Source organism: Capra hircus, chromosome 29, assembly GCF_001704415.2.
Source record: "Capra hircus breed San Clemente chromosome 29, ASM170441v1, whole genome shotgun sequence".
Lineage (NCBI taxonomy): Eukaryota > Metazoa > Chordata > Mammalia > Artiodactyla > Bovidae > Capra > Capra hircus.
In genome coordinates, this window is record NC_030836.1 from 35,243,769 (window position 1) to 35,260,127 (window position 16,359).

A 16,359-nucleotide genomic window follows, 5' to 3' on the forward strand; every position below is an offset into this window, starting at 1 on the left:
GAATCCCTTCACTTACTATGATTCGGTTCAGTTAAGTTCAGTCTCTCAGTCATGTCTGACTCTTTGTGACCCCATGAATCACAGCACACCAGGCCTCCCTGTCCATCACCAACTCCCAGAGTTCACTCAGACTCACGTCCATCGAGTCAGTGATGCCATCCAGCCATCTCATCCTCTGTCGTCCCCTTCTCCTCCTGCCCCCAATCCCTCCCAGCATCAGAGTCTTTTCCAATGAGTCAACTCTTCGCATGAGGTGGCCAGAGTACTGGAGTTTCAGCTTTAGCATCATTCCTTCCAAAGAACACCCAGGGCTGATCTCCTTCAGAATGGACTGGTTGGATCTCCTTGCAGTCCAAGGGACTCTCAAGAGTCTTCTCCAACACCACAGTTCAAAAGCATCAATTCTTCGGTGCTCAGCTTTCTTCACAGTCCAACTCTCACATCCATACATGACCACAGGAGAAACCATAGCCTTGACTAGACGGACCTTAGTCGGCAAAGTAATGTCTCTGCTTTTGAATATGCTATCTAGGTTGGTCATAACTTTTCTTCCAAGGAGTAAGCGTCTTTTAATTTCATGGCTGCAGTCACCATCTGCAGTGATTTTGGAGCCCCAAAAATAAAGTCTGTCACTGTTTCCATTGTTTCCCCATCTATTTCCCATGAAGTGATGGGACTGGATGCCATGATCTTCGTTTTCTGAATGTTGAACTTTAAGCCAACTTTTTCACTCTCCTCTTTCGCTTTCATCAAGAGGCTTTTTAGTTCCTCTTCACTTTCTGGCATAAGGGTGGTGTCATCTGCATATCTGAGGTTATTGATATTTCTCCCGGCAATCTTGATTCCAGCTTGTGCTTCTTCCAGCCCAGCGTTTCTCATGATGTACTCTGCATAGAAGTTATATAAGCAGGGTGACAATTACTATGATTAGCTCTCAATTGCTCTGTGTTGCTGCAAATGGCATTATTTCATTTTTATCATGGCAGAGTCACCTTCCATTGTGTAGATATGTGACTTGTTCTTCATTCATCTGTGCATGTATTATAAATGCTCCAGGAAACAAACTCACTCAGAAGGACAGCGTGGATCGTGGAGTGCAACTTATTACACTGGCGGGTCCGAGGCAGTTTCCTCTCTAGCCAGGGACCCCAACCGACTTTTGTGAAAACTTTATATACCTTAACTGTACTTCTCAAATCCACATCCCCATATTCCTTAAACCTAGCCTGGAAAGTGTTAAAGGGAGATACAACCAGGTTACAGCCATGATTCATAACCAGAAGAGTCAGCTGGTTATACACTGTAGCCTACACCAATGGCTGCCATAAAGATTACAAAGGTGATTGACTTCATAAAGGATTACTACATTCCTTTTGGCGACAGGAAATCTTGGTATGGAGTCTGGTGTTTATCAGTCTAGGAGGTCAGTTTGGCCATACATATGTTATCCCCATGGCTACCAGGCACACGGTCCAAAGTTCACTGAAAGAGCAAGATGGAGTCAGCTCGGCCTGTTCCTTTCCTCCTTTGAACACGTACATTTGGTTTCCTCCCAAGTCTTGCCTAGACTACATTCTGTTGAAGTGCATGTGTTTTTCAAATTCAAGTTTTCTCTCTCTCTTCACAGGAGTGGGATTACTGGATCTTATGACAGTTCCATTTTTCCCTTTAAAAGGCACTTGCCTATTGCTTTTTTAAATGGCTGTTACCAATTACATCCCACCAACATCAAAATAGGATCCTCGTCTTTTAAGCTGACTCCAGTGTTTCTTGAATGCAGACTTTTTTTTTGAACGTAGATTTTTTGATAGTGGTCGCTTGACTCCTCTGAGATGGAGTATCTGACGATACCTTATTGTCATCTTGATTGCCATGATCTCTATTGATCTGCCTCATTGAGTACCTTTTCAGATACTCTTTTTAAAACATTATAAATTTATTGACCTTTTTCATATTTTGTTCTGAGAGTTTGCCCTATTAATATTTTTATTATGTACTCCTGTTTTTCCTGAAGGCAGTTAACATTTAAAGCCCAGCAAATTTTGTGTCTTAAGTGCCCTTAAGGAAGAATGTTGAGGTTGCTATTGCACAGAATGGCCAGAAGGCAGCAGAGGTTCCTCGTGCCCAAGTGTGTTTACTGGGGCAGTGAGAGCCACAGAAAGTACTGGTTTGGGGTTGTATATTAGAGTGCAGTCTGTCAGAACAATCAATCAAAGTTGTGTGTTTTTTTTCATTTTTTAAATAAATATACTTAAATCCTCATTGTAATTTGCATTAAATATACTTTAACGTCTCAATCTACAATGCAAGGTGCTGTGAGTCAGTTCAGTCACTCAGTTGTGTCCGACTCTTTGTGACCCCATGGACTGCAGCACGCCAGGCCTCTCTGTCCATTACCAACTCCCACAGCTTGCTCAAACTCATGTCCATTGAGTTGGTGGTGCCATCTAACCATCTCATCCTCCGTCATCCCCTTTCTCCTCCTGCCTTCAATCTTTCCCAGCATCAGGGTCTTCTCCAAGGAGTCAGTTCTTTGCACCAGGTGGCCAAAGTATTGGAGTTTCAGCTTCAGCATCCAGAGTCTTCTCCAACACCACAATTCAAAAGCATCAGTTCTTCAGGGCTCAGCTTTTTTTATAGTCCAACTCTCACACCCACATATGACTACTGGAAAAACCATAGTTTTGACTATACAGACCTTTGTTGGAAAAGTGATGTTTCTGCTTTTTAATACACTGTCTAGGTTTGTCATAGCTTTTCTTCCAAGGAGCAAGCATCTTTCAGTTTCATGGTTGCAGTCACCACCTGCAGTGATTTTAGAGCCCCAAAATATAAACTATGACACTGGTTCCATTTTTTCCCCATCTATTTGCCATGAAGTGATAAGACCGGATCCCATGATCTTAGTTTTTTGAATGTTGAGTTTAAAACCAGCTTTTCCACTCTCCTCTTTCACTTTCATCAAGAGGCTCTTCAGTTCCTCTTCACTTTCTGCCATAAGGGTGGTGTTATCTGCATATCTGAGGGTATTGATATTTCTCCCAGTAATCTTGATTCCAGCTTGTGCTTCATCCAGCCCGTACCCTGCGTATAAGTTAAATAAGCCTTGACAATATACGGTCTTGATGTATTGCTTTCCCAGTTTGGAACCAGTCTTTTGTTCCATGTCCAGTTCTAACTGTTGCTTCTTGAGCTGCATATAGGTTTCTCAGGAGGCAGGTCAGGTGGTCTGGTATTCCCATCTCTTGAAGAATTTTCCACAGTTTATTGTGATCTACACGGTCAAAGGCTGTGTAGTTCTAAGTGTCCAAAATGTGCTCTTCAGTTGTAAAGACATATATATTTGGACTTTCCCCATATTATCTGTGATATTGTCAATGGAAATCTTTTGGTATATCTAGGTCCTTATTGATTTTCCTCTTTATATGGAATGAGTATATTTGTTGCATCTAAGGCTTTGAATTTATTCGTACACTACTCTATCTCCTTTACTAAGAGGAAGTTTGCTTTTTAAGTCTCTGGATCGATTCTCTGTTAGTTCATTGGTGTGTATATTTAGAGTCTAACGTAAGTGATATGAGGTTTTTCTTTCTGTGGCTGGCTTCATCACTAGCTACCGCTAGTTTTGTCTGTGTCTTCAGATCTCACTGTTTCCTTCTTTCTTGGCTGAGCGCATTGCACTGTGTACTGGAGTCACATACTCATTGTCTATTCACTTCTCCCAAAATACTGTGTTTGCCTCCATTTGTTGGATATTATAAATCTAGTCCCATGCAACTTAGTGGCATGAATTTTTTGAAAATTTTGCTTTCTCCTCAAGCACTCTGTCGTGGTTCTGCGGGATTTTCTGGCGGGCCTGTTTTATCTCCTGCAGGCAGGTCTGTGCTTCTCTCTACAGTGACCTTTACCGTTTACATGCGACGAGGACCTTTGAGTTAGTTGCTCTGTTGTGTCTGACTCTTTGCAACTCCATGGGCAGTAGCCCGCCAGGCTTCTCTGTCCGTGGGATCCTCCAGGCAAGAACACTGGAGTGGGTAGCTATTACTGATCCAGGGATCGAGCCCTGGGTCTCCTGCATTGCTTTCAGTTCAGTTCAGTTGCTTAGTCATGTCTGACTCTTTGTGACCCCATGAATCACAGCATGCCAGGCCTCCCTGTCCATCACCAACTCCCAGAGTTTACCCAAACTCATGTCCATCGAGTCAGTGATGCCATCCAGCCATCTCATCCTCTGTCATCCCCTTCTTCTCCTGCCCCCAATCCCTCCTAGCATCAGGGTCTTTTCCAATGAGGCAACCCTTCGCATGAGGTTGCCAAAGTATTGGAGTTTCAGCCTCAGCATCAGTCCTTTCAATGAACACCCAGGGCTGATACCCTTTAGGATGGACTAGCTGGATCTCCTTGCAGTCCAAGGGACTCTCAAGAGTCCTTTCCAACACCACAGTTCAAAAGCATCAATTCTTTGGTGCTCAGCTTTCTTCACAGTCCAACTCTCACATCCATACATAACCAATGGAAAAACCATAGCCTTGACTAGACGGACCTTTGTTGGCAAAGTAATGTCTCTGCTTTTGAATATGCTATCTAGGTTGGTCATAACTTTCCTTCCAACGAGTAAGCATCTTTTAATTTCATGGCTGCAATCATCATCTACAGTGATTTTGGAGCCCAAAAAAATAAAGTCTGACACTGTTTCCACTGTTTTCCCATCTATTTCCCATGAAGTGATGGGACCGGATGCCATGATCTTTGTTTTCTGAATGTTGAGCTTTAAGCCAACTTTTTCACTCTCCTCTTTTACTTTCTTCAAGAAGCTTTTTAGTTCCTCTTCACTTTCTGCCATAAGGGTGGTATCATCTGCATATCTGAGGTTATTGATATTTCTCCCAGCAATCTTGATTCCAGCTTGTGCTTCTTCCAGCCCAGCATTTCTCATGATGTACTCTGCATATAAGTTAAATTAGCAGGGTGACAATGTACAGCCTTGACATAACCAGTCTGTTGTTTCATGTCCAGTTTTAACTGTTGCTTCCCGACCTGCATACAGGTCTGTATTGCTTTACAGGATACCATTTTCTCCATGCCTTTTCCACTATTGATTCTTTGTGGATTTTTCACAACAGCCTTTCAGGTTGACGGGGAGAGATCCCTCCTTGTAGTTAGGATTTGCATGTCTGTCCTAAGTCACCAGGTTCAGCAGCTTTTCATGGATTATTTTTTTAAACAGCCTATGAATTGAAGTTACTTTAGAAATTTTCTTCTTGATTGCTTGCCCAGTTTTTATTATTTTCAGTTGGTTTCCCTTAAAAATGTTTCAAGTGCAAGTATCAGTTAATGCCCAGCAGTCCTTGTGAATATGAAGTAACCATGAACAACAGTTAGAATGTTGATTTTGCAGAAAGGACCACTCGTGGCAGAATTTCTTCTTGCCCTACACGTGTTACTATGGTAACTGGAGACTTAAGTTTAGTCCTGGTTCCTGGTTGAAAATCAGTTTGGAATGTGACAGCTTGTGTGTCATTACTTCACCTTTTTTTTTTCAGTAGAGATAATGTGTATTTTTATTAAATTCGACTTACATTGTTGTTTTTCCTCTAGAGGTTGGAAACTTTGTTCTTTTGTACTGGTGCATGTATCTATTCGTGTTTATTTTCTTTTTTTTCCACATATAAGTTATTTCAAAGTATTTAATACACTGCTCTTGGTAATGTAGGTCCATGTAGGTTATATATTTTACATGCTTCTTTGGTGTAAGTTGATCCCAACCTCCCAATTTAACCCTTCTACCACCATTTTTTTTTTTTCTGGTGGATAATTATGATTTCCTAAGATGTGTGGTTATTTGGAATATAAATGAGTTTGTGAATGATTTCCCAATCCTACCTGCGAGTGATATCATATATTTCTATTTTCCTAGTGAATGACTTCTCTTACTAAGATTATCTCTCTGCAAATGACATATGTCTGCAAACGACATTATTTCCGTTTGTTCATGCTGAGTCACACTCCACTGTGGAGATGCCTGCTTCTCCTGTATCCACCCGTCTGTGCCTGTGCGGTTTCTCTCACTCCCGGTCTTTCTGATTGTGTGTCCTCGTGCAGTGTACCCCTTGGTGCCCAGGTTTTTCAGATCAGGCTTTCTCGGTGTATGTTCATAGGAGTGGGACTGTGGCGTCTTAATGCCCTTTCATTTTTATCTTAAAAGTGCAGTTCCATGTTGGTTTTTCCAAGGCTGTTACCAATGACATCCCAGCAGCGTGAGAAAGGGGCCCCTCTTTTCTTAAGCCCACTGCAGCATTTCGCTAATGTAGACGTTTTGATAGTGGCCTTTTTGCCTTCAATAAGGGGGCACGTCATTGTCATTTAGATTTTCAGTGTCTCATGATTTGCCTTATTGTGTAACTTTTCATGTGCTCTATTTTAAACAAAACAAAACAGTTTAGCAACTGAACAGCAAAGCAATTATTTATAGGTTGCTCTGTAGGGGCTAGATTCCCTCATGTCCAACTGACGTTACTCATGATACGAGAACCTAAGTGAAATTTCTGCTTTGGGATTGTATTAGAATGGAGTGTGCCAGAACAGACACCCAAAGGCTTGCGTCTCCTTCCTATTTTTTTCATTAAATACAATTTTATTTTTTATTGTAAGTAAGTAAGTGTTAGCTGTTCAGTCATGTCAGACCCTTTGCAACCCTATGGACTGCAGCCTGCCAGGCTCCTCTGTCCACGCAATTTTCCAAGCAAGAATACTGGACTGGGTTGTCATTTCCTTCTCCAGGGATCTTCCCAACTCAGGGATTGAACCCGGGTTTCCTGCATTGCACGCAGATTCTTTACCATCTGAGCCACCACATATATATATGTGTGTGTGTGTTGATATAGGTTGCAGGTGTGCAAAATCTGCTTTTTAATTTTAAATATATATATATTTACATTGGATTTCTTTCCTATCTAATTTATTACCAAATGTTGATAAAACTCCCTTGGTATACCTAGGTCCTTGTGTATTTTCTATTTCATAAGGAATGGTTATATTAGTTACGTCTAACCTTTTAAATATATATATCTTGCCCCTTCATTTTCCTTCAGTAAGCCTAAGTTTGTTTTTTAAACCTCTGAGTCTTTTACTCAGTTAATTCATTGGTATATCATTTTACATTCTACCTCTAGGTGAGATCATTTATCCTGTGATAATTGTATTTTTCTCCTTCTGATCTCTACATAGTTTGATTATCCCAAGTTTGTATGTAGCCCTGAAAATTGCATCGTCTCCTTTTCTCTTCCTGGCTGAATCACATCGCACTGTGCCCATGTGTCATTTCTTCTTTACACATTCGTCACTCCATAAATGTTTGGAATGCTTCCATTTGTTACATACTGCAAGCTGTAGGCCAGGGCACACTGGCCGCATGAACCTTTTCCAAATCTTGATTTTCCTTAAAATACTCTATGACAGGGTTCTGCAGGATCTGTTTCCTTCTCATAAAGCAGTTCCATACCCCTCTCTACAGTGACTCTTAACATTCACATGCCACTAGGCCATAACAGGGTTCCCTTTTCTCCATGTCTTTTCTACCGTTACCCTTTTTGAATTTCTCTGATGCCTCTTCACACAGGTCCAGAGAGACCTCCTTTTGTTGTTTTGATTTTATGTCTGTTATAATTCAGCAGGTTTACCTAAAGCTCTTTATTAAATACTGTGTGTATAATTTGCTGAAGAAATTTTTTTCATGACAGTCTGTCTTTTTTTTTTTTTTTTTTTTTTACTATTTTTGATTTGTTTCCCATGAACATGTTTTAAGTGCAAGTATCTTTTAGAGCCCAGCTATTCCTGGGCTCTATACGAATATGAAGTGCCCATGAACAACAGTTTTTTGCTTTTTGTTTCGGAAATGGCACAGGGCACCGAAATTACTTCATGACGTTGTGTGGGTACTACGGTAATCGGAGTTTTAGGGGTAGTCCTGCTTCCTGATCATAAATTAGAGTGGAATGTGAGATTATTAGCCACCAAAGCTCGGGTCTGATTATTTCTTCTTTGTTTTCTTAAATAATGTGTTTTTTTGTTGGAGTAAAGTTGACTTACAATGTTGTGTTTGCTCTAGTGGTACAGAATCTTGTTTACTTATAGCGAGGTGTGTATCTTTCCATGTTTGTTTGCTTTCTTTTTCACAACTAGGTACAGAGTGTTCAGTACAACAGTCAGTACTGTCAGACTATGTTGATAATATATTTTACATTAGTATTCGGTATAATTTTATCACAATCTCTCAATTTAGTCCTTCAACCTACCATTTCCTTATGGCAATTATAACTTTATTTACTCAGACAATATGGTCATTTCATATGCACATGAGTTCGTTGAGAACAATTGCTCCTTTCCGCCCACAAGAGATATCGTAGGATATTACTTTTCTTGCTCTGATTTACTGAGCTGCTGTGATTATGTCTAGACTGCTCTGTCTTACTGCAAATGGCACTGGTTCGTTTCTGTCATGGCAGAGTCGTATTCTGTGGTGTACGTTATGACTCGTTTATCCGTTCACGTGTCCGTGTACATCCTGTTTCCTTCCTTCTCTTGGCTAATACACATCCTGCTCCAGTGTACTTTTGGGTGCTTTAGTTATGTAAATTCTGGTGTCTCTGCATTTATTCTCAGGAATGGACTGCCAGATCATGTGGCAGCTCTATTTTTGACTTTAAAAGCCACTTCCCTATTAGTTTGTGTAATGACAGTGACCAGTTACCTCCCACCAGTGGAAAAAAAAAAAAAGTCCCCTTTTTAAACCTGACCCCAGCATTTCTTGAGCGTAGATTTCTTGATAGGGGTCTTTTTGACTTCTCTGAGGTGATACTTTGTTGTCATTTTAATCTTCATCCTCTCTGATTTGCCACATTGCGTAATTTTAATGTACTCTTTCTTTAAGCATTGTCAATTCATTTACTTTTTGATATTTTGTTCCGATAATTTGCCTTGTTTTACATTTTTTATTAGTTTCCCTTGATTTTTTTTTTTTTGATGGTAGTTAACATTTAGAGTCCATCAAATTTTGCGAATCTTAACTGCCTATAGGGAAGAGTTTTTAGGTGGCTGTTGCAGAACATGGCCAAAAGGCAACAGAGGTTCCTCTTGTCCAAGTGTGGTTGCTGAGGCAATGAGAGCCTTATCTAAGTACTGAATTGAGATTTTACATTAGAGGGGAGTCAATCATAACAAACACACAAAGTTGTGTGTTTCTTTCAGCTTTTTAATAAATATACCTTAAGTCCTTATTGTAATTATCATTGCTGCTGCTACTGCTGCTAAGTAACTTCAATCGTGTCCGACTCTGTGTGACCCCATAGATGGCAGCCCACCAGGCTTCCCTGTCCCTGGGATTCTCCAGGCAAGAACACTGGAGTGGGTTGCCATTTCCTTCTCCAATGCATGAAAGTGAAAAGTGAAAGTGAAGTCGCTCAGTCGTGTCCAACTCTTAGCGACCCCATGGACTGCAGCCTACCAAGCTCCTCCGTCCGTTGGTATTTTCTAGGCAAGAGTACTGGATTGGGACGCCATTGCCTTCTCTGTAATTATCATTAAATATACTTTAATTTCTCATTCTCCAATGCAAGTTTCTTTGAATTATAGTTGTTCAAAATATGGTCTTTAATTTTAAATATACCCATATCTATTCACATTCACACTTTTCTCCATATTGGTTATTAGAGATTGTTGATGGAATTCCCTTGGTATACCTAGGTCCTTGTTAATTATTTTATATAGAATGATTATTACTACATCTAAAGTTTTAAATGTATTCCTGGCTCCATTCCTCACCCCTTTAGTAAGCATGAGTTTGTTTTTTTTAAGTCTTTGAGTCTGCTTGTGTTTTCTCAATTAATTCATTGGAATGTATTTTTAGAATCTAACTGTAAGTAACCTGTTTGTCTTTGTCTGATTCTGACTTCGTCACTTAGTTTGATTGTCCCTAGTTTTGTCTGTGTTACTGAAAATTTCATTATTTCTTTTTCCTACTGAGTCATATTGCATTGTGTACATGTGTTCCATCTTCTTTATCCATTCACCTTTCCAAAAAAAATTTTTTTTGCCTTCATTCATTGTCGGTTGTAAATTTAGGCCAGTGTACACTTGGGTGCTCTTTTCAAAAGTGTACACAGTGTACATGTCTCCAAATCTTATTTTCTCCTCAAGCACTCTTGGGTGTATTTCTGCAGGATTTTATAGTAGGTCTATTTTTATCTCTTGAAGGCAGTTCCATGCTTCTCTCTGTAGTGATCTTTACCATTATGTGCTACTTATTCTTTGCAGATTTTTCGTGATGGCCTTTCACAGTGGCACTGAGTGATGCCTCACTGGAGTTATGATTTGCATGTCTGTCATAATTCGTGACATTCAACAGCTTTTCATGAAACAGTGTGAGTTGATGTACTTCATGTATTTTCTTCTTGAGTGTCGTGCATGCTTAGTGCTCAGGCCTGTCCTACTCTTTGTGACCCTGTGGACTGTAGCCTGCCAGGCTCCTCTGTGCAAAGGATTTTTCAGGCAAGAATACTGGAGTGGGTTGCCATTTCATCTTCCAGGGGATCTTCCTGACTCAGGGATCAAATCTGCGTCTCCTGTGTCTCCTGCGTTGCAGGAGGATTCTTAACCCACTGAGCCATCAAGGAAGCCTTTGGTTGTCCTTTTTTATTATTTTCCATTTGTTTCCTTTACTTTTTTCAAGTGCAGGCATCATTAAGAGCCCAGCAGTTTTTGTGAATATGAGCTGACCGTGAGCAATAGATTAAATGGCGCTTTTAGGGGAATGTCCACAAGGTGGCAGAATTTCTTCCTGCCCTACTCGGTACTGTGTTAATGGGAGTCTTAGACTTAGTACTGGCTCCTGCTGCAGATGAGTTTGGAATGTGAGAATGGAAGCCACCAAAAGCGTGTGTCCCCTCTCCTCCTGCCTTCAGTCTTTCCCAGCATTCAGGGTCTTTTCCAATGAGTCAGTTCTTCACACCAGGTGGCCAAAATATCGGAGTTTCAGCTTCAGCATCAGTCCTTCCAATGAATATTCAAGACTGATCTCGTTTAGGATGGACTGGTTGGATCTCCTTGCAGTCCAAGAGACTCTCAAGAGTCTTCTCCAATACCACAGTTCAAAAGCATCGATTCTTTGGTGCTCAGCTTTCTTTATGGTCTAACTCTCACATCCATACATGACTACTGGAAAAACCATAGATTTGACCAGACGGACCTCTGTCAGCAAAGTAATGTATGTGCTTTTTAATATGCATTGTTTTAATGAGCAATGTAGAAAAAAACATTTGTCCTTTGCTTCTCCTTGAGAGCCCCAGACCCCTTTCTCCTTCTCAAGGGCCCTGGACTCCTTATCAACCTTTTAATCTCTATCTTTTTATTAGAGTAAATTTGATTACAATGTTGTTTTTTCCTCTAAAGTTCCCAAACTTTGTTCACATCTTACCACACGAGTATGTATTCATTGTTGATATTTTTTCACATATAGATTATTTCAGAGTGTTTAATATTCCTCCCTTGGTAATGAAGGTCCATGTTATATATTTATATCCTTCATTGTATACATTAATCCCAATCTCCTAATATAAATTTAAACCCACCATTTCTTTTTGTAATTACCAATTCATTTCCTATGATGTATGGTTATCTCAAAAGTAAATATGCTTCTTGGGAACAATTTCTCAGTCCCACCTGTGAGTGATAGAATATGACATTTCTATTTTCTCTCTGACTGACCTCTTTTACTATTTATCTCTGGATCTGTGTTCTCATTTTTCACAGCAGAGTCATATTCCATCGTGTAGATGTCTGCCTTGCTCCTCATCTCTGCACGTGTATTTTCTTTCATGTCTGATGTAAGTGTACATCCTGTGGCAGTGCACTCTTGGGTACCTTTATTTATCAAAATCTGTTTTCTTCTGCATCTATCTGTATGAGTTAGACTGTCAGATCATAGTGCCCTGTGTTTTTATAGTTACTACACACTTCCACATTGGTCTTTATAATGGATTTGCCAGTTATATCCCACAAGCATCCTAAAGGGACCACTTTAACTATCCCCACTGTATCATTTCCTCAGTGTAGATTTATAGATACTGGCATTCTGATTTCTCTGTCTTGATCTTGTTTTTTGATTTTACTGTCCCTAATGAGTTGCATGGCATCTGGTCCCATCACTTCATGGGAAATAGATGGGGAAACCATGTCAAACTTTATTTTTTTGGACTCCAAAATCACTGCAGATGGTGATTGCAGCCATGAAATTAAAAGACGCTTACTCCTTGGAAGGAAAGTTATGACCAACCTAGATAGCATACTCAAAAGCAGAGACATTACTTTGCCAACAAATGTCCGTCTAGTCAAGGCTATGGTTTTTCCAGTGGTCATGTATGGATGTGAGAGTTGGACTGTGAAGAAAGCTGAGCACCGAAGAACTGATGCTTTTGAACTGTGGTATTAGAGAAGACTCTTGAGAGTCCCTTGGACTGCAAGGAGATCCAACCAGTCCATTCTAAAGGAGACCAGTCCTGGGTGTTCATTGGAAGGACTGATGCTAAAGCTGAAACTCCAATACTTTGGCCACCTCATGCAAACAGCTGACTCATTCGAAAAGACCCTGATGCTGAGAGGGATTGGGGGAAGGAGGAGAAGGGGACGACAGAGGATGAGATGGCTGGATGGCATCACTGACTCGATGGACGTGAGTTTGGATGAACTCCGGGAGTTGGTGATGGACAGGGAGGCCTGGTGTGCTGTGATTCATGGGTTGCAAAGAGTTGGACACAACTGAGCGACTGAACTGAACTGAATGAGTTGCCTTATGGTGAACTTTTATGGGCTTCCCTGGTGGCTCAGAGGGTAAAGCGTCTGCCTCCAATGCGGGAAACTTTTATATGTGTTATTTTTTTAAACATTGCAGTTGTATTTACTTTTTGATATTTTCTCTGAAAGACTCCCTATTTTACTTTTTTAATTCATTATCCCTTATATAATTTTTTAAGGGTGGGGTCATTAGGGCATGAAAAATCTTGTGAATATTAATTGCTCATTACCCATAATTGTCAGGTTGCAACAGCGGGAAGTGCCGCAAGATGGCAGAAGTTCCTCGTGTTAACTGTGGCCACACAGGCTCTGAGAGCCTAAGGGAAGGTCCTGATTTGGGGTTATAATTCAGAGTGGAGCATACCAGAGCAATTGCTGAAAGCTTGTGTCTCACTTTTTATTATTAAATATGCCTTTAGCTATAACTGAAGTAACACTGACAGACAAGTTGATATGGGTTATAGTGTATAACTGGTTATTTAATTTTAAATATACACATACAGATTCACAATCAGGTATTTTGAGTAATTTATTACTTCAGAATATAGATAGACCATACATAGTATACCTAGGTGTTAACTGATAATCAGTTTAATAGGACATGGACATAAAGGAGCTGAGCGGCTATGAGAGGCTTCATACACAATTGGAGAGTCACCAAGAGGCTCACAGACCACAGGAGCTGAGTGTCTGCACAGGGCCTCACAGCTATACACAAGGTGAGCGTCTGCCTAGGGCTTCCTTGGAATACCAGTGAGTGAAAGCCTAGAGGCCCCATAGGCACACACAAGAGTCTTACTAGAAGCCATATAGCTATAAACAAGCTCAGCTTCTGCCTAAAGCCCTCCTAGTAAGACAGAGCTGAGCTTCTGCCTAGAGCCCTCATGGTTCCACACGGAGCTGAGGGTCTGCCTGGAGGCCTTACAGGACAACAGGAGCTGGGCGTCTGCCTTGAGGTCTCTAGACAGGGACAAGCTGAGCATCTGGCTAGAGGCCTCGTAGGCCCACAGGAGCTGAGCGTCAGCCTAGAGTCTTCACAGGGAACAGGAGCTGAGAGTCCCTCTAGAGGCCTCTGAGGCTCCCAGGATCTGAGCATCTGCCAAGAGGACTCATATTATACACAAGCTGAGTATCTGCCTGAAGTCTCTAGACAGACACAAACTGAACGTCTCTCTAGAGGCCTCAGAGTTATACACAAGCTGAGCGTCTGCCTAGAGGCCTCACAGGAAAACAGGAGCTGAGTGTCAGTTTAGAGCCCTCATATTATACTCAAGCTGTGTGTCTGCCTTGAAGTCTCTAGACAGACACAAGCTGAGGGTCTGCCTAGAGGCCTCAGAGTTATACACAAGCTGAGGGTCTGCCTTGAGGTCTTTAGACAGACTAAAGCTGAGATCTGCCTACAGGCTGCAGAGGACCACAGGAGCAGAGTGTCTGCCTAGAGGCCTCAGCAGCCCACAGGATCTGACCATCAGCCTAAAGGACTCATATTATACACAAGCTGAGCGTCTGACTGAGGTCTCTAGACAGACACAAGCTGAGCCTCTGTCTAGAGGTCTCATAGGAAAACAGGAGTTGAATATCTGCCTAGATGCCTCTAGGCCGACAGGAGCTTAGTGTCTTCCTAGAGGACTCACAGCCCCACAGGAGCTGAGCAGCTGTCTAGAGACCTCATAGTTACCCACAAGCTGAGTGAGCGTCTGCCTAGAGGTCTTTTGGCCTACAAGAACTAAGCATCTGGCTAGAGGCCTCATAGGAACACAGGAGCTGAGAATCTGTCTAGAGGCCTCACAGGAAAGAGGAGCTGAGATCTGCCTAGAGGCCTCATAAGCCCACAGAAGCTGAGCGTCTGCCTGAGTCCTCATAAGCACTATTGTGTGGAGATCTGCCTTGAGGCCTCTAGACAGACACAAGCTGGGAGTCTGCCTTGAGGCCTCCTGACAGTCATGAGGTGCACACCAGTCTAGAGGCCTCACAGGAACACAGATGAGCGTCTCCCTAGAGGCCTCAAAGTTACACACCAGCTGAGAGTCTGCCCTCAGGCCTCATAGTGATACGGGAGCTGAACATTTTGCTTGAAGCTCCAGACAGGCACATGAGAGCTTCTGGAGGCCTCATAAGCCCACAAGAGATGAGCGTCTGCCTAGACACCTCATTTTATTCACAAGTGAGAGTCTGTCTGAGGCCTCTGGACAGACATGAGCTGAGCATGTGCCTCACAGAAACACAGGAGCTAAGTGTCTGACCCGAGTCCTCATATACACGAGCTGAGCAGACAGACACACATGGACGGAGCATCTGCCTGAAGGCCTCATAGGCCCCCAGGATCTGAGCACCTGCCTAGAGGCCTCACAGTTACACACAAGCTGAGCGCCTACTAGAGGCCTGATGGTTACACGCATGCTGAACATCTGCCTAGAAGCCTCATTGGCCCACAGGATCTGAGAGTCTGCCTAGAGGCCTCACAGGAGCTGAGCTTCTGCCTAGAGAACTCATAGTTAGACTCAAGCTGAGCACCTGTTTGAGGCCTCTGAGTTATACACCGGCTAAGTGTCTCCCCAGAGGCCTCATAGTTATACAGGAGCTGAGCATCTTCATAGAGGCCTCATAGTTACACAGGATCTGAGCACCAGCCTGAGTCCTCATAGTTGTATACATGCTGCGCATCTGCCTAGAGGTCTCCTAGTTATACACCATCTTAGCATCTTCTTTGTGGCCTCATATTTATACACGAGCTGAAGAAAGCTGAGCGCCGAAGAACTGATGCTTTTGAACTGTGGTGTTGGAGAAGACTCTTGAGAGTCCCTTGGACTCCAAGGAGATCCAACCAGTCCATTCTAAAGGAGAATGTGTGTTCTTTGGAAGGACTGATGCTAAAGCTGAAACACCAATGCTTTGGCCACCTCATGCAAAGAGTTGACTCATTGGAAAAGACTCTGATGTTGGGAGGGATTGGGGGCAGGAGGAGAAGGGGACAACCGAGGATGAGATGGCTGGATGGCATCACTGACTCGATAGACGTGAGTTTGAGTGAACTCCGGGAGTTGGTGATGGACAAGGAGGCCTGGTGTGCTGCAATTCATGGGGTCGCAAAGAGTCGGACATGACTGAGCGACTGAACTGAACTGAACTGAGGATATGGCTTAGTGGCCTCATAGTAATACCCGAGCTGAAATTCTGCCTAGGAGCCTCATTGGACAGATGATCTGAGGGTGTGCCTAGAGGCCTCAAACTCATACATGAGCTGACAGTCTGAATAAAATATCATTGTTATCCACGAGCTGAGAGTCTACCTATAGGCCTCGTAGCTATAAACGAGCTGAACCTCTAACTAGAGGCCTCCTATTTGTACACGAAGTGAGCATATGCCTGGAAGCTTCAAGGTGCAACATGAACAGTTCTAAACCCCAAGAAAACCACCATTCATAGAGAGACATGCACCCCACTGTTCACTGTAGCACAGCTTCCAATAAGCAAGGCAGGAACCACAAAATTTCCGCCCACAGCTAAAGCTTA